The following is a 27,290-nucleotide window of genomic DNA, read 5'->3' on the forward strand; positions in this document are numbered from 1 at the left end:
TGATTTGGACAAAATCTGTATATAAATCTTTCCTAAAAGCAAATAATCCCAATTTTATAAATTTACAGTACAATCAATGTCTGCCCCGAGAAGCAGGCAGCTCCCATGCTCCTTCTCCTGACCCAGAGCAGCTTGCAGTCCCCACAGCAGGGGACCTTAGAGCTGCCTGCAGTCCCCACAGCAGGGGACCTCAGAGCCTGCTTTGTTTCCAGGTTCCCATGGTTGAGTCCAAGTGACTTGTCTCAGCGCTACCTAGCTACTCAAAAAATAAAACTCTAGCGCTCAGGCTTATAATCTTACATTTTTAGTGGATTCTTGTCCAACACGTTGGTTCGCCGCCTGTTGTGCGAAATATTAAATAAGAATGGCACGTTCCCACGCTATGCCCTGCTACCCTCTGCCTGCTGTCCTGCTGCCTATAGGCTAGCCTCTGTGTGCATGTTTGAATGGGCATGAGTAAGCTGCCCAAAAATGATGTCAGGGACTTTCTTCAATCCCTCTCCCATCTTATTTACTGAGGCCTGGGCTCTCAGCTTAATCCACAGCTTGCTATGGCTAGTCTAGCTAGCCAGCCAGTTTACCCCAGGAATTGCCTTTCTCTGCCTTCAAAGCACTGGAATTACAGACCGGCCATCGTGCCTACATGACATTTGTGGGGTGCTAGAGATTTAGACTCTGTTCCTCATGTTTGTTGGTTGTACAGCAAACGCTTTAACTGCTAAGCCATCTCCCCTTCCCCTCTGATTTCTTAATAGTCACTTAGAGCTAGGAACTTCCCTCTTCAGACCGCTTTCACTGTGACCCAATGGGTTTTAATGTGTTGTATTTGCAGTTCCATTCATTTCTAGGAAGTTGATTTCCTTCTCGATTTCTTCATTGGCTCATTCATGACTCAATAGTGCTGTTTAATGCCCACAAGTTTATAAATATTCTTTAGTTTCTCTTGCTGTTGATTTGTGCTTTTAGTCCATTGTGACCAAATAAAATACAAGGAATTATATTTTACTTTTTCTGTGTTTTATTTTTCCTCAAGATTTGTGTTATATCCTAATGTAGGATATACTTTAGAAAAAGTTCATGGGCTGCTGAGAAAAATGTGTATTTTTCAGTGTTCAGATAGAATGTTCTGTAGATTTCTCTTAAATCTACTTGGCTATGATGCCATTGGGTTGGACTGTCTTTTCCCTGGGCTGTCAGGTAATGACCGTAAGATACTAACATTTCCCACTATTGCTTATGATCGATGAGTTTATGTCTAGGCTAGAGGCACACTATGCTTCTTGAGATTATGGACGGGGCTGGTGCCCTCTGTGTACCCTGTGCTCTTGAACCCACTGGGTGGGGCTGAAGTCTCCCGGGGGATCAGTCCTCTCTGGGATTATGGGCTGAGCTGGAACCTCTGGGTATGCCATGACCAGTGGAGTGAAGGTGGGCACTGGAGCCTCCCAGCTGCCTGTGCTTACCGGGGGATGGGTATGACAGGAGCCTTCTGGGCACAGTGTGCTCACCCCTGGGTTGCAGCTTCCCAGGCATGCAGTCTTTTCTAGGATTCCTGACAGGAATGGAGCCTCTAGGTACTTAGGCAGGGTTCCCATTTGCATTTCACAAGAAGTGTCTGTTTAGTTCACTTGTCCGCTTACTGGTTGGCTCATTCATTCTTTGGATATTTATATTCTTGAATTCTTTATCTGGATATTAATTCTTTGTTGAACTAACAGCTGATAAAAATCTCTCCCACTCTTCGGATTATCTCTTCTGGGTTGTTTCTTTTGCTGTGCAACTTTTTAAATTTGACAACCCATTTGTCATTTCTGTTGTTTCTCTCTTTTTTCCTTTCTTTTCTCTCTCTCTCTCTCTCTCTCTCTCTCTCTCTCTCTTTCTCTCGTGTGTGTGTGTGTGTGTGTGTGTGTGTGTGTGCGCATTTACAGGCACCAAGGATTAAATCTCAAGACTTGTGCATGAAAGGCCAGCACTGTCCTTCAGAGCCACATCCTCACACACCTGTGCCTACACCTTGGAGAGTTCCCCCTCGTGCTTGTCCTAGGACTCTCCAAGTGTCAGGTCTCCTGTCAATGCTTTTTATCCAGTTTTGCAGACAGAGAGGTGGTGATCTTGTTTCATTCTTCTTAGCTTTCCAATGCTGTTTGTTAAAGACACATCTTTTCTGGCCTTTTCATAACATGTGCTTTTGATCCTTTTGTCAAAAGTCAAATTGTCCTGAATTTTTTGAGTGTCTTGAGCCTAGATTCCCTGATGCTCCATTTGGTCTGCATGTTGGGTCACCTCTCATAGTTTGGTCTCATGTTGGTTCAACCTCTCGGGCTTGAAGTGCTTGGCACCTGCTGCATTTGCATGCTATCTTTGGGACGTGGAACCCTGAGCTCCAGCCTGGATTTTCACTTAGTTCTGTTGCCTGAAACCTATCCCAACTTAGTGCAGGGTGCAATAGAGCCCCAGATGAGAGTGACGGAAAAGCTCTCACCACTTGTACGGCTCTCAACACTTGCTAAGCTTCCTGACTTCCTCCTAGCCTGTGTCAGACTGATCATATGAGGCACTCTGGAGAGCCAGGCTCCTAAAATAAAACATTTTATTAGGACACAGCTGTCCCTCAGTGGCTCTTAAATGCCTCAGACCTAGAGATTAAGTCCTTTCGGAAGTGAAACCCTTTGCCTTGAATGATGGGGACAGATGTATCCTTTAAGTTGCATTCAAGAAGGCTTACCTGAAAGCCACTTGCTTAGGGAGACACGGCATCCTTTTGGCTTCAGCGCTGCATTTGATCGACTTGGCCCTTCGGCTCTCTGAAGATTTTGCTTCTGTTGTTCCCTGTGTTGACTTCTTGCTTTGTTTCTGTTTACTCCACCACAGACAGCTCATTCTGACCTAACTTAGCGTTCTTAGCAACTGAACAGCATCAGCATCATACCTGGGGGCGCTGTTTTCTCCAGGGTACCAACATTGAATTCCTTGTCTGCTCTTGACTTGGTTGCCATTTCTCAGGCCAAGACCCCAGAAAGCATATGAAAAGAGTGAATTAGAAGATACTGTGGATCAGCAGAGATACACTTGGACTCCAGCTAATGCTTCAATTCTGTGACAGATCCTTGGGAGTCAGTAATAAAATAAGGCTTGGTTTCTGACTGCATTTAAGTGGCATCGTGATCAAACAGGCTTTGTAGAAGCAAAGCTAATGAGTAAAACAGAAGGTTAACTGGCTAGGGGAATCTATCTCACATGGAGTTCCTGACAAATGGTTTCTTAGAAATTCTTGAGGAGAGTCAAATCCTTGGGAGTAGAAAGTGAAAGTTAAAGAACTGTATAGGAACAAGAAGTTGTGGAAATTTCAGCATTCTGGGTCTCTGGTTGTATTACTTTGCTTTCCGTTGCTGTGATAAAACACAATAACCAATGCAACTTATAGAAGGAAGAGTTATTTGGACTTATTCTTCCCGAGAGATGAGTCCATCAGTGGTTGGAGGCGTGGCAGGAAGCTGAGAGATCACCTGTTTATCAGCATGCACAAAGCAGAAAGACTGAACTGGAAGAGGGCTGGGACTATGTACTCTCAAAGCCCGCCTCCTGTGACACACTTCCTCTAGAATGACCAGTTAAATCTTTCCAAACAGTGCCACCAGCTTTGGCAGTGTTCAAATGCTTGAGCCTGAGCGGGACATTTCTTTTTCCATACAAACCACCACATTGAGTCTTTCTTGTAAGTGCTTGAAAGAGTCCAGATGGCTCACGGAGATGACGTGTCAGCCTCTTGGCATCCTGTTTGGAGGGTATTTGCTGAAGTATGTCTGATTCTGGGGGGTTCCAGATTCTGATATGATAGGAACTGCTTCTTCTTGATGGACATTGTGTGTTCTGAGATAAAAATGGATGACATTTACATACGCGAGTTAGGGAGGGAAGGAAGAGGATTGGTTGCTTATCTCACTGGAAGGAAGAGAGGCACTGACAAGACATCTTTAGGGTTTGGCTGATATTCTCCTGCCTAGCAGATTAGCAGTAGTATCCTAAGGCACTTGGACAGACAAACCAAAACTAGGTTCTTCCTAAGAGTATGTATATCTTTATTCTTTGTATATCTATAGAGTATCTGTATATCTTTCTTCTTCATAATGACACAATTTTGAGAAAGAAAAGAAGAGCTGGCAGTGAATGTCTGTGATTGTAGAGGTCAAAGACAGTGCAAAGTCTCCTTGACCGTAAGTACAGAGACCTCCTTCGGAAATGCAATGAACAATAGCAGACACACCTTGGTCATTAAAGAAGGACCACGTGACTGTTTCTCTGGCCGGAGGGGAAGTGAGCCCTGTGTTACTGGAAAGAGCTACAAAGGTGCTGTGGTAGTTCTTGGAATCAGCTCAGTGATGAATCCATTACAAAAGAGGCTCAGTGAAATGCAATGTACATCATGGGTCAGAGCCTGCTTGGAGATTTTATCAGCAGCCTTCTGTTCTTGTGTATATCTTGTATAACCTAACAGTCATTACTTTAAGATCTGGGATTATTAACTATAAGGCAAAAGTAAAAGCTTAAATTGGCAAAAGTGAACAGATGAGGAGAAGGCGGGATTTGGGACCCTCTTCTATGATGGGTAAGCTGAGAGGAACTTCTCACTAAGTGCAAGCAAAGAATTCATTTGTTAATGTATTATTGCCATGACTGTGAAACAAACTGGGCCAGCTGAGGGTGGTGGTGTACACCTTTAATCTCAGTGCTCAGAAGGTGAAGGCAGGTGAATCTCTGTGAGTTCGATGCCAGCCTGGTACAGAGTGAGTTCCAGGAAAGCCAGAACGACCTAGTGAGACCCTGACTCAACACAAAAGGAAACAAAACCTCAAGATCACCAGTACCAGCTGAGACTGAGTATCACTGAACGTTGTGCCTAATGGAAGAGGACTCAGATCATCCCAGATGGGAGGAGAACACATTCACAGAAATGGCTAGTATCTAAGAGTGTGTGTGGTATTGAAGAATTGAGTGTTGTGCTGGGTGGTGGTAGTGTGCACCTTTAATCCCCACACTTGTGAGGCAGACGCAGGCAGAGCTCTGTGAGTTTGAGGCCAGCTTGGTCTACAGAGTGAATTCCAGGGCAGGTAGGGCTACAAAGAGAAACCCTATCTCAAACAAAAACAACAGCCAAAACAAACAAAAATAATTAAGTATTGTTGCAGAAGAGGGTACTTGTATGTATAATGGTATTAGAACATCTGGATGAGAGGATTTTGTAGCAAAAGGCTGCACAGACTGAGCTGTCAGCTGGGATCAGCTAGAAGTGAATGCACTTCTGAGGACACCGGATTGGAAAAGAGACAATAGTAAAAACCATAATAATAATAATGGTAAATTTGGCAGATTTCAGTTGAGTAGATTCTTAGAATTTAGTTGATGGGGAAGTCTCAGAATCACACAGAGTAAAATGAACAAGAAAAATGAGGGGGTTTGTTGTTACTGTTTTGATTGTTTTTTGTTTGTTTTTGTTATAGAACTTGCCAACTAGTAACAAAGTTTCAAGGGTCTTGAGTTTAGTACTAGAGTTCAAGAGACACCCGAAAAAAGGGGACTTTCCTTTTCCATTTGCAAAAGTTATGTCTTCCAGCTGGACCAAAAAAAAAAAAAAAAAAAAAAAGTGAGACCTTGTTTACCACAGATCTCACTTTTTTCGAGAGTTTAAGAGGTAACTTCAGATCAGCTGCTGGCCATCAACAAAGGAAAGGGAAAATTACATGGTATTTTCCTGTTAGACAAGAGGTCTGTGGGAATCCTGTTACAGCCATGATATTCTGCCATGGGTTTACAGATAACAAGGTCTCTTGGATCTTATTACACTGACTGAGAAGGGCAGCAACCTGCACCGTCAATCACAATGCAAGGACACAGGAAGAACATTAAAATCACCTTAGAAATAAGAACAGAATATGACAAAACAATGTATGGAGAGCTTTAAAATGTGGGCTCTACAAATAATAAGTTTTTTTAAAAAAATACAGATATTAAGAAATATTTTGGCCAATGGGTGGTGTTACATGCCTTTGATCCCAGCACTCAGAAGGCAGAGAAGCAGCAGATAACTGAGTTCAAGGCCAACCTCACCTACAGAGCGAGTTCCAGGACAGCTAGAGCTACACCTGTTATGGAAAAAATATTTTTTATACTTATTTTTTAATAAAAATAACCCATTTCTTGAGGTTTGGTGGCAGATATTTTTGATGTCAGCACTTGGGAAGTGGAGACAGGCAGATCTCTGTGAGTTTGAGGCTAGCCTGGTCTATCCATTCCATTTGAATATAGTTCTAATTATTAGTTTTTACCTTATATTTGAGTAAAAAATGTCTTTTTCTCCTAGAAGAAGTAAAGGGGCTTTGGACATGTCTTGCACAATAGCCATTGAGCCTCAGTTTCTATAATCTGCCCAGATCTTCCATTCTATAGGTTAAACAAAATCAGGTTGAAGTTTTTCCTAATGTGTTTCTTGGTTGCCTCCCCTCGGATACTAATTCACTTGATTAATGTGAGGCATGACTAGTCCAGACTAGTAGGGTCTTTTGTTCTGAGTACCACACTAATATTCATGCAGTTCTTTTTTGATAATTACATCCTTCAGAAGGAGCTTAGACTCACTGTGTCGTGATGCAGGCCAGTGATGGTAGTTACTTTCATGTTCGTAAAGACTGGCTATAGAACCAGATTTCATATATTCCATTGTGGGGAATCGGCCATGTTTATTTAGGATGTTTCCAAAGACTCTAAAACAAGCAGGGAACTAAGAGAGTGTAGAGCCAGATTATAGCTGTCTAGTATAGGTTAATGGCTTAACATCCAAGTAGAACAGAGAATTCCTAAAGTCAGAGTGTCCTCCAAGCTCTGCTGCTCTTGCCCTAGATCTTTATCACAGCGTCTGATGACTGAGGTGCACATACAGCATCTATTTTTTTACACACATGAGCTCTAACTAGAGCTCTCACCTCATGTGGGCATCTCCCTAAACTGTGGAATGACGGTTCTCTTGCTGCCAGGAAAAGTAGAACGAGGGCTGGGAACAGTGGCCCCAGGATCAGCCCACTCTGGGTCTGTTCTTCTGCCTGTTCTTGTGGTGAGAGCACACTAAAACCCCAAACCAACAAGTGCCCTGGCCTATAGCCCTATGGTCTAGGGGAGGTTATCTCCCAACGTGTGCTGTTACATGACGAAGAGGTTCATCATGCAAAAGCAGACGTCATTTCTCTACGTTGATATCCTTAAATGCTCTTGAAACCCTTGGCAACTTTCATGAATTTTTTGAACTTGTCACATCTAAAATTAGCTTTTTATAAGGTTTTGTGCTTCTATATATAGGGGCCATTTAAAGTAAGCAGGATGGTGATAACCAACTTATTAAGTAATTGCATGAATACATTCTTTCAAAAATTCTCAGTTTTGAATTTTAGACAATCACACATTACATTTTCTTAGAAGAAAGTCTACCTGACTGTTATACATTGGAAATTATTGATACCGAAGGTTTTGATGATTAAATCGGAATAATTATTATATTTGAGCATGGTATGTAATAACACTTCAATTTCTTTTGCTAGTCAAGAAGGTCTTAACTTGGAGCAGTGCTTCTGAATTATCCCCTGTGCTGGTTATTAATAACAAGCCGTGGTGGGCAGGACAAAAGACTCAGTGCTTCTGAGTGCTTGCTCTTCTTGAAGAGGACCATAGTTTGGTTCCCAGCACTCACATATTTTGGCTCACAACAATATGATACCACTGCTGGCCTCTGTAGACATCATATGCACACACACACACACACACACACACACACATATATATATATATATATATATATATATATATGCACTATACAAAGCCCCACCAACACATACACAAATGGTAAGCAGAGTAGTCATGGCTTTAGAATCCTTTGAGTATTTAATGACTACTTTCTGTATATTAAAACATTATTAGGTACTATATTCTAATAATGATGCAGTTGTATTTCAACAGGTCAAGAGAATTGCTACAAAGTAATAGGTGTATATGTTATAAACACTATAATAGGCTGTGTTATGATGTATACGCTCTCTGTAATTGTTTGAATGAGAAATTCCCCCGATAGGTTCAGTTATTTGAGCACTTGGTCCTTGGTCCTTGACTGGTGACTCTTATTTGGGGAGGTTATGGATCCTTTAGGAGCTGAAGTATACTGTGTGTGTGTGTGTGTGTGTGTGTGTGTATATATATGCATACTTATATATATGAAGTATATTATATGTAATGTATGTGTATGTATACAGATATACGTAAATATCCTGATGGAAGAAGTATGCTTACGTATGTATGTACACACACACACACACACACACACACAAGGCTTTGAGGGTGTAAACTTCGCTCCACTTCTTGCTGTCTCTTGCTCTGTTTCCTGTATGTGGACGAAATGTGATTGACTTACTGTTCCTGCCGCCATGCCAGGCCCTTCCACCATTAATGAACTCCAGAGATCTGGAACTATTAGCTGAAATAATGCCCTTTGTCCTTAAGTTACTTTTGATATTTTATCACAACAATGGAAAACCAACACTGTTAATACACTCTTAAAACAAAGGTATGGAGTCCAAGGGGATAGCTCAGAGGTAGAGTACAAACCCTAGGTTGGATCCCTACCACTTCAAACAAGGCAAAAATAACTAAGGTTGTAATAACTTCATCACTTCAATTTAGAAAACCCTTAGTATATTGGACTGGTTTATATAATTTGTGTCTTTCTAGTTTCAAAATCTTTAACATTGCATTATTATCAAGTAATAATGCTGTAATAATGCACAGTACAAGAGGGTTTCACTGTTTCCTCCTGAGTTTTCTAATGTTCTACATGAGTCTGTGCTAACGTATTGCCATAAAAAGCAAGCAAACAAAGAAACAAAGCTAAGAACTGAAGGATGTGTCCTAACGCTTGACATGTTTTTTTACAAGTGAACTGACAGCTGGGTCCATCACTCATGCAATATGGCTCAGGGAGGAATCCAGCAACTCGGCCAAGGGGCAAGTCAGGTTTTCAAACAGGAAGCGACATGGAATCTGCTTTGGCTATCAGAGGTTGCTGGTGTAAAGCTCCAAAGCTTCTGGGGAAAGATGATGCCTTCCTTTGTAGTCAGAATGTCATGCAGAGATTAAGTTGGGAGCCAGTTTTGTGTAGTATGCTCAGTTCCACTGACAGGCAGCACTAGACCGAACTAGTTGAATTTTAGCATGCACTATGACATTTGGTGCCAGATGGGAACAAGAACAGATCAATGTTGCTAGGCCATAGTTCTTCTATGTGCCTATCACCCAAGCATCTTGTCTCCACTGGATCATGCCTACGAGTGAAAGCACCGTTTTCATTCTTTTACAAAAGGTTACATTGGAGGAGACACCAGAAACTTGTTTACTAAAATATCCCTGTGGTGCCAGGTCTGGCCTATAATCCCACTTACTCAGGTTGCTGCGGCCTGAGGATCCATGCTCACGGCTTGCCTAGTCTACAGAGTGTTCCAGGCCAGCTTGAGGCCCTGGGCTCAGTCACCAGAGCTATAAACACAAGCAAGAAGTAAACATTTTCTGGGGCCATGAGAAGCTTCCTCTGATGCTTTCACCTTAGAAACAGGCTGTGTTCTGTAGCTTGGCAGCCTGCTGCCTTGGCTCCTTTGTTCCCTGTCCTTTCTTTTCAACCTTGAATTCTTCTTTGCATCAGAACAAGTCTACAGCAGGCCTTGGCCTTGGCTACCCTTAGCCAGCAAGAGTTTAGGTTGTAACTTTTACCCAGACTTTACTGCTAAGAAATATAGATGTGGTTCCTGCTTAGATCCTCCAGTCTAGCAGGAGAGATGGGCATTAGTTAAATATAATCACACAAATGAAAATGTGTATATGTGGGCAAGTGCTTCAGACAAAAGGCAGAGTCCTCACTAAAGGGGACTGTACTTCATGGAGGGAGTTAGGACAAGCCTTTCTGTAGAGATGATGATAGAGTGGACAGGTCCTGGATTCTGGACAGTTGTAGATAAAGTGAAACAGAAAAGATGTGCAGGAAGTGAGAGACCTGGGGACAGCCTGGTCTCTCACTTCTAGCCTCCAACAAGGAGGAACAAAGCTCTGTCCTCCTCAGCCTGCTGTATCTACAAACTGACTAAACTACCAAGTTATGAGAAACCTTTGGAAGGTCCATTCCAGTGAAATGTCATCCAAATCGTACACACTGTGAGTGTAAGGCAAGGTCTGAAGCAGGGTCAAGCCCTGTTTCGAGACTCGGAAAGAGAGAACGGTGTGAGAATAAAGAAATCAAGACAGGCCTTGGGGAGAGGCATAGGCTTTTAAGCTGGTGAATGACGTGGTCAGATGTGAATTGTCTGAGTACAAATACTCCTGCGGGTACACTATACATGCTTAATAGAGCAGGCCAAAAAAAAAAAAAAAAGCCATAGGATCAAGGGAAGCGTGCATAGACTGGAAGTAAGGACTTTGTAAATTAGACAAATTTATGTTCTTTAATTTTACAAAGATTTGATATATATATGTATATGTATATATATATATGTATATGTATATATATATATATATATGTATATGCATATACTTCAGTGCATGCACGTAAGTGTACCAGGTGCATGCAGTGCCCACAGCATTCACAAGGGGGTGTTGGGTCCCCAGGAACTAGAGTTATGGACAGTTGTTAGCTGTCATGTGGGTGATGGGAACCTAATCTAGGTCTTCTGGAAGAGCAGCCAGTGCTCTAACTGTTGAGTCATCTCTCCAACCCCATAAACATATTTTTTAAAATTAAAAATGGGAAGCAACATCTACTACAAAATGTTAAATGTTCAGTACACATTATTACTAGCCCAAAGTGAAAACAACCCACATATCTATCAACTATAAGATGATCAATAAAATATGCTATATGCATAGAATAGAATCATTATGTCATTAAAGAAATGAAATCCTGTTACATGTTATAGCATGGATGGCTCCTGAGAACAATGTGCAAGTGGATAAACTGACAAAAGGTCATATAGTATTTAATTTCATTAATATTAAATACCCAGATTAGGCAAGTTTATAGAAACAAAGATTATTAGTGATTGCTAAGGACTGAGGTGAGATGGGAATTACTGGTTGCTAATTTGTGTTTTTTAAAAATGGGAGGACAAAGTCATTTTGAAAATTAGACTACAATGTTGGTGCATAGTTCTGTGAATATACAAAAAACCATGAAAATACACGGTAAGTAAGTTATATTGGAGTAAAACTATATACACACACATATGTATTTATATATATGCACGAGTGTATGTATGTATATAAAAGATGGATTTGTTTGTTTTGTTTTCAGAGACAGGGTTTCTCTGTGTAGCCCTGGCTGTCCTGGAACTCACTCTGTAGACCAGGCTGGCCTCAAACTCAGAAATCTGCCTGCCTCTGCCTCCAAAATGCTGGGATTACAGGCATGCGCCATCACTGCCCAGCTGTAAAAGATGTTTTGAAAGACTCTTAAGAATTAGGGATAGTATAAGAAGTCTTATATTTCTTTCTTTTTAAGATTTATTTATTTATATAATGTAAGTACATTGTAGCTGTCTTCATACATTCCAGAAGAGAGCGTCAGATCTTCTTACGGATGATTGTGAGGCACCATGTGGTTGTTGGGATTTGAACTCAGGACCTTTGGAAGAGTAGTCTGTGCTCTTAACCACTGAGTCATCTCTCCACTCCCCCTTACATTTCTTTTTCACTTCATATCCATAGCATTCCAAACAGCTAGCACAAGGGACCACAATTACTTCCTTGCTAGAGTAAGTTGAGATGATTTATGATCCTATTAATATGTTTGGATGATAGAGTTGAGTCCACTGTCTAAATTAGCAATACCAAGCAGCTGCTTCTGTTAATCATTATGAGAGCTGCAGATTCCAAAAAGCACTCCACACTAGCCTGTAAAATTGCCTTATTTGAAGGAGTGGGGAATTTTTTTTTTAAAGGCCTTGTTAAAATAATACTTCTGCCACATTTTTTCCTTCTTAAAAAGTAACCTTGAATCTTTTTAAAAGTAAGGTGTTAACTTTCAGATGATGTCTTGCTCTGATCAGGCTCATGGGAATGTTTTGGATGTGACAGATAGGCAGTAGCTCCAGAGGAAGGGACTATGGGCTGAGCAGGTGGTGCTACTTCCGTTTTCACACCCCCAGGCCAGCTCTTCTTAGTAAAGCATTCCTGGTATCTGGCTCAATCAGTTGCAGTCTCTCTCAGTTGGTGTGTGAGGTCCAATTTCACTTGGTTTGTGCAGCCAGCTGACTCTGAGAAAAGTTCATTTCCCTCTCTATCTTCCTCTGCCAGGGCTAGCATGGCAAAACGGAATTCTGTCTTAGCCAGCCTGTGTGGAGACCAAATTGCCTTGTTTTCTGTATGAGGAAGTTGAAACTCAGGATCATAAAGAGCCTTGATTTGCGTATCTCACTAGTTAGTGGAGTGTTTCATATTGGAAGACTTCCTGATATCTTTTGTTTTCAATGAAACACTTTTATTTCAGTCCCCAACCCCTCTTTTCTAATCTTACTCTAATAAATATCTACAAAGAACATTATTTTGTGTTCCATCTTGTTTAGAATTATCTTAAAGATGCTACCTGTGTAGTGACAACGGAGAACAGAAAGCTAAAGGCCAAAGGACTCTCTGGTCATTTGCTTCTCAAGTAGTTTAAAACTTCAAAACGATACAAATCTGCACATTTTAAATAGAAGTCGGCAGCCGGTACTTAGGCTCTGACTGAGTAGATTCTGGAGAATGTCAAGGTCATTGGAACTTGGTTCTTACACATGGCCTCTCACCTGGGCGACTCCTTCCTGCTGCTTTGGCTTCCTTAGAATTCACTCTCTACAGTGAAGAGCTTACTAGTTTTTTAAAAAGCTAATCCTTATTGTTTCCCCCTATAAAAAGAAAGTCTTCAAAGCTTTTCACTGTACTCTAAATTCCTAGTTTTTTTTTTTTAAATCTAGGTTGATAAAGCTGTAAGGGATCTAGCTTCTAGTATCATCCCAGGTTCATTTCTTGTCATTCAAATGTACTAGGTTAGATCCCAATTTTCAGGCTCGTGAATTATCCTGCTTTTTGCTAGCGAAGCTCTTCTCTCCCATTTTTGTAGGGCTGTTATCCAAATCGCTGCTTGAATCTTTCCTCCCACAAGGGCACTGCCCCCAAGTAGTGGCCCAATTGTAGCCGCCAACAGATTATAATTTGCCAGTTAACACCTACAGATATCCCACTCCCACCTCGCCCGATCTCTACAACCTAATCTATTCGTCTTCATCATGGTTCAATAGACAACATGAAATAATGTCTAAAAACGTGTAAGGAAAACAGCCAAAAGCTGTTGAAAAGAACGAATATGTGAATGTACTCTTTCCTGTCCCTCTCTCCTAAGGAGGGCAAAACACATGAGTATATACTTCAAAATGTCTTTCAACATCTCTCTGCCAATTTGAGGGCCGGATGTCCTTGAGGAGACCATGCAACTTGACTGCACTGATCCTGCCGATTTAAACAGGCGTCAAGGCGGCTTGTTATCCAAGGCTAAGCTTCCTGGTGGTCAAAGCCTTATTTTCCAATTTCAATGGCCCTTGGGGTAGGGAAGTGCACTCCCCTTTGGACTGACTCCAGAGGTTCAGACTGGGCTCAAGGCCTGGTGTTTCCTCCCCAGTGGTTTTCCCTGATGATGTTGGGAACCGGGCAGAGCCACTCAGAAGGGTGGGCAGTGCGTGGACCCTTGATCTAGTGGGCGGCCGCTGTGGGAAACCAGCCCCAGGGAGGCGGGGCGGCCCAAGGCGGACAGTCTAACGGTGGCGGATGCCAGCTCCCTAAGCACGGGTGCTCAACCAAGGAAAGGGTTAAGCCGTTCCCAAGGCAACGCACCAGGAAACGCGCAAGACGTCAGCGGAGAGTTCGTAGGTCAGCTTCAGGTTTAAAGCTCCCACGGGCCGAGAGCCACCGGGCCAATGGAGAGGGCACCTCCGCGTCACGTGACGGGCGACCCCGCAGCTTTGCTTTCCAGCGCACGTGGGAATCGTCCCCCGCCCCGCCCCCCCAGTTCCTTTTGCGCGGGCTCAGCCACGGGGTCGTTCTCGCGAGACGTGCCACTGTTCTCGCGAGAGTGAGTGGGCGGCGTGGGGAGGCGGCGGCGGTGGCGTCGCGGGCTGGGGCGGGCGAGGGAGCGCAGCTGCGCCGCGGCTCGCGCCACCGGGCGTTGCGGGCCGTGACGGGAGGGTGACATGCCCGGGAGCTGAGAGGCTGCGCCGCCGGGTGAGCGGGGCAGGGAGCGGGGAGCCGGCGGGCCGGGTCCGGACTGCGGCCGGGCGCCGTGGCCTCGCTGCGTGGGGCGCGGGCGGGAGGACAGTGCACTTTGTCCTCCGCAGTAGCATCCTTCCTGGTCAGCGTCCGAGCTCCGTCCCCGGCGCTGCCCTAACCTCACCTGCCACTGTTTGCATCGCTGTCACGTCGCCCCTGGGCTGGCCGAGCATCCGAATTGCGCTATCAAATAGAAAACGGGCTGGCCAGACCTCAGTGACAGCACAATCTAAACCCGGGGTTTGGCTTGGTGACAGTCCTTTAGCTCTGCTTATGGTCTTAAAAGAAAAAGAAGAAGAAGAAAAAAGAAACCCTGTTAGTTGGAGGTGGCTGAGCTTTAGGCATTAAGGCATTTCACGGTGAGCAACACTGCTGAGACACATCGCTAATGGCCTTGGCGCATTCGGGAGTTAATATTCGCAGTTCTTTTCAGCGTTGTGATTATTCATTTGCTTCTAAAACGCTAGTTTCCTTTGCATTTCCTCACCTTGTTAGCAGTGTTATTTATATTGATACTCAATTTTGTTGTGTACGAAAATATTTAAAAATAAGAATGTCAGGAAAAATGGAGTTTTTTTTTCATGCAAAGATGATTTTGTTTTAATGTCTTCGCATTTGTGTGTGTGTGTGTGTGTGTGTGTGTTTTGGTAAAAGGCAGCCCAGTGCCTGGTATGATTGATGTCATTTTAAATAGTGCCACCTAATCTTTCAAAATGTAGGAGCATTTTTTTTTCAAGGAATAACCTGGTTATTCATAATTGTGTTTTCCAGGCAGAGCTGTGAATCATGGGTTGGCAGTAAATTAAGCAATTAGTTGTGTTGTTAGTAATTGACTTATGAGGGATAAAGGGATAGGAGGGAATTGGGGAAGAAGTGGGTTTATAAGCTGAGCTGCGGCTAACGTAGATAATAACTACAGAACTGCTCAATTGATCTGCTTGGAAAGGAATTGGCAGTATATACTCTGATGTTTCTCATTTGTTGAAGATACTGAAGTTGGAGCCCTAGAACTGTAGTGAGAGATTTGCTAGCCTTCTCAAGCCTCTGAATTCCAGGGCTGTGTCTAGGAAACAGAAGGTTCTCTGGGAGAAAGGATGGTACATTTTATTTTAATTCCAAAGATTTAGTGTCTGGGAAAGGAATTCAGCTAGTTCAGATCATAATGCAGCAGGTTGTCTAAAGGGAAATTTCCAGTTATAAATAGGGGAATTCTACTTCCACTCATTGTGCGTGTGTGTGTGTGTGTGTGTGTGTGTGTGAGAGAGAGAGAGAGAGAGAGAGAGAAAGAGAGAGAGAGAGAGAGAGAGAGAGAGAGAGACTTTGTTGCTAGCCTTCCTAATTTGTGGCAAGGGTTTCAGACTTTCAGGGCAATGGTTGCTTTGCCTTGTGTTTGGAAAGCAATTGAAGTAACTTTGGATGGAGTAATTATGTAAATGTTTTTTCTTCTTTTTCTTTTTGTGAAGTGGCTCCAGTAGTAAAAAAATAAAAAAAAAAAATAAAAAATTAACCATTCAGAATGACTGTTGAGACAGGTTAGAAAACTGAGTTTAGCTTGAGTGGTAGTTTAGGGCACACACATTGGCATTCTGGCCCAGGAAAAATGTGCTTTACCATTTTAAAAACAAATGGGGCAGATCCATATATTTTCACTTTTTCTGTTCCTCCTTACAGAAAGAAATTAATTGAAAATGAGCTTCAGGAGATAAGCATTTAGAATGTAGGATTATTGATTAGACTTGGCAGAAGGAGGCAGCTCGGTGGATTTTGTGTTAGCCTCTGCTCATTTGGTGCTTTTCCTTTGACCTTCCTTAATGGTTTGAGGAATTATTATTATGAGTTATTTGGCTGCCAGAATCAAAAAGCCATTCGAATTAGCTTACTTGGAAAAGGTATTTGTCATATTGTTGGAGTACTGATGGATGCTAAGGTCCAGTTTGTGATTCTAGCTCAGTGGCCTGGAGACGGGAAAGTCTTGGGGTCAAAGTGCATCCAGTTTTCTCCTAGTTCTCTACTATTAGTTGCATTCCCTTTTCAGTCGTTAAATAACTGGCCTTCTCTTGAAACCGATTGGGTTTTTTCTTTGGCTTGCCAGAGTGGTCACATCAGACCCACCTTCACTTTGCATTATGGTTCCTAACAGACTCTTCAACTCTCAGTTCTAAATGTCTATATATCGAGAGAATGTCGTGGTCAGCTTTCCACTTCTTGTCAAGTTGGTTGTATTGTGGAGTAGAAAGATGGGACTAGGAGATGGATGGTGGGGCTAGGAGATGGATGGTGGGGAACCACACATGTGCCTGGTAGCTTTTAGGACTTGAGCTTTTCAGACTGTTTCAGCAAGGTCTTTAAGATGGGGGAGGTCTGTAGTTGGGAGGAGATGATGGGTACCTAGGGTGTACTTTAGTATCTTGGAGTTTGAGTTCTTCCCCCAAGCCCAGCATTCCACTTGGTCTCAGCTACCTAGAGTTGTAACCGGATTCAGTGGTCCCTTTCCAGGACAGGTTATCCTGGGTTTGTTAGTTTGGATAGGCTGCTTAAAACAGTTTATATAATGGGTATAATGATACCATGAGAATTCTAGATTCACATGTGTGAAACCATTTCTTTCTAGCTGGCAAAATGGCAGTTACGGTGTAGAAGTTTGATGTGTACTGCTTTGTTGCTGACTGTGGACTGGGCTTCTGGAGTCTTCAAAGAAGAAATTGTCATTTCTCTTTTCAGTCAATTGCTGATCACACATACTTTGAACCATGTCTTAAAATTTTCTACTACCTGTCCTTTAGATTGCCACATAACTGTGGTTCCCCACTGCTTTCCCTCTCTTCTTTCTACCTGCCTTGAACCATTGATGGTGATTAGTCCTTTAGATTGTTTGTTAATCTCATATTCTCTTCTACTGGCTTTAAATGCTGGATATGTGAATGACTCTTAAAGTAACATTTCCAGGGTTAACATCAAGTACATCTGTGTATTTGTTTACTTTTGAATGCTACCATATTGATGTAAAGCACCATCTTCCAATTACTGCCTCATTGGTGAAGGTTCTGCTTTTCTTCTGCTTCTCCTAAGTTTCAACCTTAACTTCATATTTAACACTCTTCCTTTTTAATCACTCCTTATATATCCTATTAATGAATGGCCTCTGTGCAGGCTAATAAGAGCTCTCCTATGAACGAAGCAACACACCTTGTGCAACAGATTCACTCACATATTTTTGCTCCTGGCAGCCTGGGGCAGAGGCTTACTATAGCTGCGATGCTTTTCAGTAATGTACTGTTAAAGTCAGGGAGTTGCAGGTGTTCCTGATAAAGAGAAATTTGTTCCATGATTCCAAAATCTATGATGATTTTTTTTAGAAGCAATCTTGTAGAGGATAATGCATAATATTAAGAACATAACTGTATGGCCTTGACGGCATGAACACATTGACAATAAGTCTTAGGTTTTAGTTTGTGTATTTTCTTTTTGAAGTTGTGTAGAGGGAATTACAGTTCATACTTAATATCTGTCAACAAGGCCCTGATACTTGAAATACCAATGGCTGGCTGGGCTTAGACATGCTTTAGATGGGAAGCCAAACCTGGAATGCAGTTGAAAAGCCAGTGACATTTTTCTATGGCCGTTGAAGAAAACAAATATGGCTAACTTCAAACAGTTCTTGTCTAAGGACCCGGCTAGTCATTCAGTGATGATGTCACTTGTTAGCACATGTCCCTCAATTTCATTTGCTTGACAATTCCTTCATCTTCCAGTTTGTTCAGTTCAGTAAGTATGGATTGTTTTTAATAAGGCCTTTGAGGAATGTAGAGAGATAAGTAAGACCTGGCCTTGGGTTGTAAGTGAACCCTTGACTGAAAGGCTTTCTGCTGGTGTATCTTAGCCACAGTTACTTAGACACTTCAGGACTGGCAGGTGAATGTTGCTAGTAGTTAAAGCAAGGCATGGGTGTGTCCATTTGATTGTAATGCAAGGCACTGTAGTCTCAAGTGCTAAAGTTAGCTTTGCTCTGCCAGGGACATGAGATGACTTCTGGAGAGTTGATTTCACAGCTGGGTAGGTCTGCTGGCATCCCCCTCTATCCTCTAGATGCCAGCAGACTTACCCAGCTGTGAAATGGACACCCTATAGCAGAACTGATCTAGCCATTAGTGCTGGAAATTTTCATTTCCACTATTTCTTAAGGTGTTAAGAACAAGATGTATCTTGTATATGCAAGAATGGGCTGACTTGCATATACAAGTAAAATATAAAAAGCCAGAAACTATCAGAAAGCAATTGTCTTAGTCATTGTAGAAATGCTCTTTCTTAATATAATTGGCTATTGTTTTGGAAGGCAATTAGGATAGTTGTGGTATTTTTAGATTTAGTAAGTCAAGCAGCAGGTCTGTGCCTGAGGGAGGAACCAGCTTGTGAGTCCTGTCTTGCCATGCTCTTGTCATGCTGTGTGGTGAGGTGAGCCTCAGCCTTGTCTCAGCAGACCCCTCTCCTCCACTGCTCATCATTAGTGTTAATTCTGTTTCCTTTCTCTGGTGATCACTGTAGGTTTTATAGCTGTAGCTCAGCACAGCCTGTTTTCACACAATACCATTTCATAGTGATGCTGCATCTAACGGCTGACTTCCCTCTGCTCACCCACCACATCCTTTGTTCTCTCTATCGTTGCTTTTCTGCTTTTCACTTCAGTGTCTAATCAGTTGCTGTTTTTAACATTATTTTTTTTTTAAAGGAACTACAAACTGAGGAAAGACTCTTATATCACTGTTTTTACCATTTCATCCTTCATTATTTGGTAGGTCCAGGTTCTATCTGGTATTGTTTTTTTTGCCTGAAGAATTTCTTTTCATTGTTAATTTCTTGTGATCAGCTGATGATGAATCCTTACAGGTTTGATTAGTGAGAAGAATTTTATTGTGTCTTCCTCTTTGAAAGGTATTTTTTTATCATGTGTGTCTGTTAACACCTTCCCCTCTTTCCGTTGTTAGAGCTGATGGTCATTGCCCTGCTCAGGCTGCCGAGTGTCAGGCCTGCTGGCCTTCTTACTCTCCTTCCTCATTGCTGGGAAGATGTTCTTTTATTTCTAACAATTGGGTTGTGATTCATATGGGTGGTTTTTAATTTTTTTTTAATATTTATTGGATTTTCTTGGATCTGCCGTTATTTTCATTAAATTTGATACATTCTAGACCAATTCTAAACTGCTTTGTCTTCTTTATTTTGGTTCTGTCCCCCACCTGACCTTTGGGACTCCATGTACATACTTTTTAAAAAGAAATAATGCTTAATAGGTCCTGATGCTGTGGGATTGCCTGTTTTTAAATTCCTGTGTTTGGCTGTGATATTTTCTATTATATTATCTACAGTTTCACGTCAGTATTGAATCTACTGTTAATGCATCTAGCATGTTTTTCATTTTAGAAATGCTTCCCTTATTTTAATGCTTTTATTAATATAGGAATTACAGTGTCACGACAGTTTTGTACATGAATATAATGTATTAATCGTATTCATCCCATTAACTGTTATGTCCTCCCACTGCTGGTGACTCCCTTTGTCTTTCCAACTAGTCTTTCTACTTTGATGGCTTTTTGGTGACCCAGTGAATTTCAGTGGGTTGCCTCCATAATATAGGTGAGGAATCATTCATAGGACTGTAGCCCCTCCCAGTGGCTACAACACCAAAGGGAATCTCTCCCTCTCCCTCGTCAACTGTCTATCCGTGTTGGTGAGGGGGAAGACTTGTGGGGCCCTACTCCATAGCTACTTTTACCTGCCTATAAATCCTCAGGGAGGGATGGAGCCTTGTGAGTCCCTGCTTCTTTGAAACAAATGTTGATGGGCCCAGTCTTATGTGGGTCTTATCTAGGTGTGTACAACTTCTTTGAGTTCAAGAGTACCATGCCAAGCCATGTAGGGAGTGCATACAGCATCATCCATCTCTTCTCTGAATTAGAGGGATAATGTAGGTCTCCTGAGCATTCAGTAGTCGGTTATTCTCATTGGCTGGTTGTTAGTCTGTATTTACCAATGGCCATCATTGATCTGTGGAGCTAAACAGAATATTTAGAAGATAATTTGGTGGGCACATCATTCTGTAAAACTATAGCTGTAGCTTCCTCACTAGGACCTGTGACCCACCAGCTATTAGGGCCTTTGGTCTGCAGTACCAGATGTGAACTCCCTCTTGTTCCAGTTGGAAAGCCTTTGCTTATTCCCATAATTTGCTTTTACTGCATCAGCGGGCAGATCTTGCCTGGCAGGTTAGTAATGTAGTACAGATGAGTAAGCCCGTTTATGAAAATCCACCCCCAACAACCTACATAGCACTTTTCAGCACTATGAGAGCTAACCAGCAGGTAGGAAGCTTCTGTATCAGTTCCATGTGGTATCTTCAGTAGTATGGTCTACAGTAACCACCACAGTGGCAATTACCTGGTTTGTTTTGTTGGCCGTAGAAACTCCATGATTAACAACTCATAAGGAGGTATCCCACACTGGCATTGAATTGCTCACTTAGTGACCTGCGCAGCCACTTCTTCATACTTAGTTTTGTCAAGCATGTATAAGGCATTTTTCATAATCTTTGGTTTTGGTCAACCCTTCACCTCATCTTCTCTCCCATCTCCCTACCCACTCTTCTCAGCGTAATCTGCTCATCTGTTCTTCTTCATTCTCAGAAGTCCTGCTTTAGTCTGGGGTCTTGTGTTTCTTCCTTTATCATGATCATGTTTTCTTCCCTCTTGACTGTATGGAGCACGATGTATTAGTTGATTCGTAGAGGAACATAATTTATTGAATGTGTTTGTGTGTATTAAAGGGAAATTTATTAGTGTCGTTTACAGGATGTGGACTGGCTGGTCCAAAAGTGGCTGCTTCTAAAGAAAACAACCCAAAAGTTCAGTAGTTGTTCAGTCCTTGATGTCCAGTGTCTTGGCTAGTCTTCAGTCTACGCTGGAATCCTGCAGAAGGAGCCTGTAATATCAGCAAAGCAATGCCTCAGCAACAGGATAGATGAACTTGCCAGCAAGAGTGAGCAAGCAGGCAAAAAGCAAAAGCTTCCTCCTTTCAAGTCCTTTTATGTAGGCTGCCACCAGAAGGGTGCCCAGATTTAGGGTGGGTCTACTTCGTAGGTGTGTCAGCTATCTGATTTTCATTGATTCCAGATGAAGTTAAGTTGACAACCAGGATCAGCCATCAAACACTGTAACATTGATTTCATGGTCTCTCTGTGCCCTGTCCTCATCTCTCCATTTTTCTAGTGTATCACTTCTAGGTGTGCAGTTGTTGCCCTTTTCCTCTCCCTGAGGAATGAGGGTCAGATTTCCTCATTTGCATATTGTATGCCGGTCATTGAGTTTTTCCTTATTGCCTCCTCTATGTGCGTTTTCTCAGAGAGCTGGCTGTAGTTGGAATGCACAATTAGATTATTTGTACTCTGTAGAGTTGTTTAGGTCCACGTTGAAGTTTGTTAGTGGTGATGCCTGGATTTCCCAGTGTGGGTGCCTTCTGTGGAGGCTGCATGTTGTCTGATGGGCCAGAGGAGTTTTGCTTTTCCCTACTCTGTTGGTGAGAACATGAAGTATTCCAAGCCCTGCTTGGTCTTCAGGGTTGCTTGGCGTGTGCTATTGCTCGCCTCCCAGCCTCAGAGGCTCAGTTTGTATTTAGCTAACAGTTAAAGGAAGCCTTCCTTCAGACCTCTGGAGCTCTTGCTGCTGTGCGTTCTTCCTTTAATACTCTGTTCTATAACATGAGCCAGCATTGTCTCCAAAACTCACTTGGTTGTGACCTGTGTAGCTGGCAGGCAGTGTTTCCTTTCTGAGGTATCAGTTACACCCTGCATTGCTCTTGTCTGATGTTTGAAAACCAGTGTTTTATGTGTATGTTGTACTGATTTGTTGTAGTGCAATGGAAAGTTAAATTTAACAGTTGGCCAGTTGGTATGTATTGAGATATATTTAGAACATTTATTACATATCTCAAACACAGAATGACAATAAACTTAAAAAGACATTAAATGTAGGCATACCTATTTGAACATTTAAGTATACTTTGTTCTTTAAATAAGATTACTTTTTTTTGAGAGTCTTACCTAGACTGGTCTTGACCTCTGAGTCCTGCTTCAGCCCTGAACTTAACATTACAAATGTGTGCAGTCATTAAGATTGCTTTTTATTTAGTAAGCATTTGAATCCTACCATTTTCAAATACAAATTTAATCTTGAATCACAAAAGAGATGTGTACAACAATGGACCTAAAGAGTAAAGGATAGACCACTGGGAAAGCATAGAGGACATGCTGAGTGTTGGGAAAGGGGCAGGGAAAGATGGGGGTGATTCAAGCCTTCCTCAGAGAGAGCCTTGAAGACGCACACAAAGGGCTTAGATTTTAGACCATGACAGATCAGGAATGGGTCATTTATTAGGTGTTATCATCAGTAAGGATTGAGGGAAAATCATGGTTGACTGTAGAGTTGGTTTGCTGGGTTATAATGAAATAAGAATGGAGAGTATTTAGAGAAGTTCTACTCAGGTTTTAAGCATACTTTTAAATTCACACTTGTTTATTTATTTAGGAGATGGGTTTTTTGTTTGTTTGTTTTCTGTGTAGTTCTAGCTGTCCTAGAACTCCCTCTAGGGGCCAGGGTGGCCTTGAACTCAGAGATCCACCTGCTTCTCTGCCTTCCAGTGCTGGAATTAAAGGTTGTGCTACCACACCTGGCTTAAACATACTTATTTTTATAGTAACTGTACTTGGCTTAGTCTGTTTTGTGTTGCTCTAATAAAATACTTGAGGTGAGTTGTTTTCTAGAAAGAATAGATTTATTTAGCTCACAAAATTAGAGACTGACAGTTCCATGTTGAGCAGTTCTACCTTCTTAGCTCTGGCCAGAGCTTTCTGGCTAAATCCCAACATAGTAGGTCGACCCTGGCCTGAGAGTGTGCTGGGGAAGAGGTTGGATGGTGGGCTGGGGGCTGGAGAGCTGGAGGGAGCTGCTTTGTGACAGCTCCCAGTTCATCTGTGATGGCTGTGCGCCAGGGCCCCAATTCTTTACTGTCCACCATCTCTACCTGCTGGTGTCCAGCTCTCTAGGGAACAGCCCATAGCCAAACCATAGCAAGGATGCTTAACTTCAGTGTCTAGTAGAACATTTAGATAAGAGGCATTGAAACTAAAGCATAGGATTGAATTGAAACTCCAAATTAGGAACTTAATTGTATAGTTCAAACCACAGGTAAAATATCTTTGGAAAACTAAATAGGAAGAAAACCAATGGGGACAAGGAATAAAAACAAAAGTATTAAGGCCTCACAGAGACTTGAAGTGCAAGGATGGGGTTATCCCCATAGGGGTCCCACTTGCTCAGAGGAGAAGGGGAAGAGGGATAGGGGAAGGAATGTGGAGGGGTGACCAGGCAGGGGAGCAATGAGTGGGATGTAAAGTGAATAAAACAAAGAGTAGAATTAATGAAATTGGATCTTGTAAGTGTTTGACTTTAGAAACAATATGATTTTCAAGTTGTTATTTGAGAGCTAGTGCAGAGGGTTGGGTCATGGGATACAGTTACTGTTGGGAAGGTATTTTACACTTGAGTACTGATTAAAAAAGACCAAGTTACAGATGCTATTGACTTCTTTTTAAGCTAGAGATAGGGTAGGAAGGATTGGGAAGTTGTGTTTGTTTTGCATTTTAATCATTAAGGAATTTATTTGCTTCTAGAAAACTACAAGATAACTTTGTCTCCATAAAACCAAAAAAAAAAAAAAAAAAAAAAAGTCAGAGACCTGTCGTCACACCACATGGGGTGAGTGGGCAGAAAATATCCAAAGGCTTGCAGACCACTGAACCATGTGGCAGGGGTGGGTAGAAGACACCAAGTGCCCCACCAGCTGCATGGCTTATCCTCGGTGGGAGCTACTATGGTGTGTTGGACTGAGGGGAAAGAAAGAGGTGGAACTGGAGACTCAGGTGAAGAGGAGTGACCTGATGTGAGGAGCCTGCCCTGACTCCTGAGGCCATGAGGAAGTCCCCACCCCTGCTGCCGCTGAGAGCCATGTCTGGGTCCATGGCTATGAAGCAGTAGGGCTCTGTGTCTATGTATGTGACTCCTTAACACCAAAGGCCATGTGGATGATGGTAGTCTGGGCTGCTTCTTGGGACAAGGTGGAAGTTCAAGGGCTGCAGCACTCTGGAAAGCTGGCCATACCCCTCACCAGCTACAGTATTAGGGAGAGTGGCCCGGGCACCTTGCTTAGCCAGTGCAGTAGAGCTGACTGTGGTGTTGGCAGCAAAGGTGAACTGGCTCCGCCCCTCATCATCTGCGTGGTGATGTAGGGTGTGGGAATGCCTTTCTCTACCCTTCTTGCCAACTGCAGCAGACTGGAGCTGACCCCAGGGTCATAAGAGCTGAAGAGCAGCTCCTGCCCCTCATCAGTTGCAGCACTCTGCACCTCTCCTGAACAGCACGGTTAGAAGTTGACCCAGCCCCTTGTTGTCTATGGCATTGGGTGAGCTAGCCTGGGCAGTGCTGGAGAACACTGGTAGTGTGTATAGGAAAGCTGGTGGGCTGACCAACTCAGCTGTTACCTAAGCCCTGATCGAAGGGCTTACCCCAACATCTACCTTATCTAGGAACTGCTGTGTGGAGTGAAGGGGCTGCACCTACAAATCCAAAGTTGCAGAATCTCCGTGACACAGGGCAACACGATATCTGAGAGAAGTCCTGGTGAGGATCCAGTGTTGATAGTGTAGCAGTGTTGATAGTGTAGCAGAAGCCAGAAGCCTCAAACCAGACCAGTGACCCATTGCAGTGAACATTTGCAAGTAAAGATATGTGGACAAAAGGGTGTACTGTGAGACACACTGCAACACACTGCAGCTTCCACAACGAGATTTTTGTTTGTTTTTTGTTTTGTTTTTGAATATTTATTTTTATGAGTGCTCTATCTGCATGTATACCTGTGTGCCACAAGAGGGCATCAGATCACATTAGAGATAGTTGTGAGCCATCATATGGTGCCTGGGGAATTGAACTCAGGGCCTATGGAAGAGCAGCCAGTGCTCTTAACTGCTGAGCCATCTCTCTAGCCCCATTTTTATATTTTGAGGGGGGAGGTTGTGAGGGCTGAGGGCAGATAGGAAAGGACAGGGAGATGAGTGAGATTGAGTGCATGCTGTGAAACTCATGGAGAATCAATAAAAAGTTTTAAAAAACCCACTACCTGTACCTATTTATAGTGTGTGTATGTGCATATGTATTATATATACATTTATGTATATATACATACACACATACATACAGATTTTACATCTATAAGTATATACACATACAAATTTTACACTGAATGGGATAATACATGCATGCTGGAACTGGCATTATTTTGATAATTTATCATCTTCCCATAAATCAGATGACATTTTGTAACATAAAAAAAGTCCTCATTATCAGTTTCCAGCACTGTCTTGGAACAAGATGTTTCCTAGGCTTGTGCAAACATTTATATATGATGGTATCACTCTGCTGATCTGAAGTCATTTGTAGCATTTTGCAAACCTGCTTCTTCACTTAATGTGTACTATTCAAACTCATCATTTCCCACAGCTGAGTAATATATAATATGTGAATTTATTTAGATCAGTGAGATATTAGATTATTTTTAGGTTTTGTTTCTGGTTCAGTGGCTAGACTCACACTGTATATGTGAGCTACATTTGGCACTGTATTTTGCAAACGCGTGCATACAGGGATGTTTTGCTCTGCCGTTGCAGGATCAGAGGTGAGGTGTGCATATTTGCTCAGTGCCCTGCCGCTCTGCTTTATTCTTTTCTTTTCTTTTTTTCTTTTTTTTGGCTTTTTTTTTTGTTTTTGTTTTTTGGATTTGGTTTTTTTCGAGACAGGATTTCTCTGTATAGTCCTGGCTGTCCCGGAGCTCACTCTGTAGACCAGGCTGGCTTCGAACTCAGAAATCTGCCTGCCTCTGCCTCCCAGAGTGCTGGGATTACAGGCGTGCGCCACCACTGCCCGGCCTCTTTATTCTTTATAGCTGTGTCTCTGATTGTTTTCATGTCTTCTTATAAATTTTGATTTTTTATTCTAGATATGTATGTATGGTTGTTTGTATTAACCCTGATTTTCCTGATGACTATTGCTTTTGTACTGTTCCTCAGGATAGTTACTTTATTGGTAGTGTTTTAATTTTGTTTCTTGCCTGAGCTCTATCCATTCCACTTCTGTTTCCTTTCTGCTTGGCTTGTCTCTTACAACTCTATCTTTTCAATTAAGTTCCCTTTTTATTATAACTGTGATTTCTTGCTTATACTTCTTCTTTATTCATTGAGAATAGGGCGTAAGCAGGCCTTACCTGTGACGCTTGTTACAGCAGTACTCTATGGGAAGATGTATGTTGCTCTTGTGCAATTGTAACCTAGAGTCTTCCCAGATCTACAGTGAAGGAATCATCATCCCTTCATCTTTCCCTTATGTCCTTTACCTGTCTTTGGATTTGCAAAGGTTTTTTCTCTTTCTTTGAGGAGTGCCATGTTATTCCAAACTGATTCTCTTTTACATTGCACAGATAGTCTTTTGGCAGGTGTTTGGCTTAAGTTAAATACAAAGTAACATGGCCCCATGTTTGTCATCAGATGATAATGGACTAAATACCTGAAACTCTAGGCAAGCTCTCAATCCAGTGCTTTCTTTTATAAGAGCTGCTTTGTCTATGGCATCTCTTCACAGCAGCAGGGCAGTGACGAAGATGATGTGTGCTGTGTACTCACACCTCTGTAGTGAAAGTATGAAAATAGAATATAAAAGTAGAACTTTACTAAAATTTAGCCTTTTTAAATTCTGAGGAGAGGACTAGAATGAAGTTGTGCTGAAGACACTTTCTTGGAAACCTCAACTAGGCATGCCTTAAGGAGA

The 27,290-nt window shown here is 42.3% G+C and overlaps 1 protein-coding gene across 5 annotated transcripts in view; it reads left to right on the plus strand.

The window, feature by feature from the left end:
* Window positions 1-14,207: 14,207 nt before the first annotated feature.
* Window positions 14,208-27,290, plus strand: part of Akap11 (A-kinase anchoring protein 11) — a 47,142-nt gene continuing 34,059 nt past the window's right edge. For 3 of the 5 annotated variants that reach the window (XM_052190886.1, XM_052190890.1, XM_052190891.1), the window contains exon 1: window positions 14,208-14,328. The gene's annotated coding sequence lies outside the window, so the exon portion shown is untranslated. Of the gene's footprint in view, window positions 14,329-14,388; window positions 14,733-24,993; window positions 25,095-27,290 lie in introns of those variants that run through there. The other 2 variants (XM_052190887.1, XM_052190889.1) reach the window with 2 other exon arrangements.

This window comes from Apodemus sylvaticus, chromosome 8 (assembly GCF_947179515.1).
Source record: "Apodemus sylvaticus chromosome 8, mApoSyl1.1, whole genome shotgun sequence".
NCBI classification, from domain to species: domain Eukaryota; kingdom Metazoa; phylum Chordata; class Mammalia; order Rodentia; family Muridae; genus Apodemus; species Apodemus sylvaticus.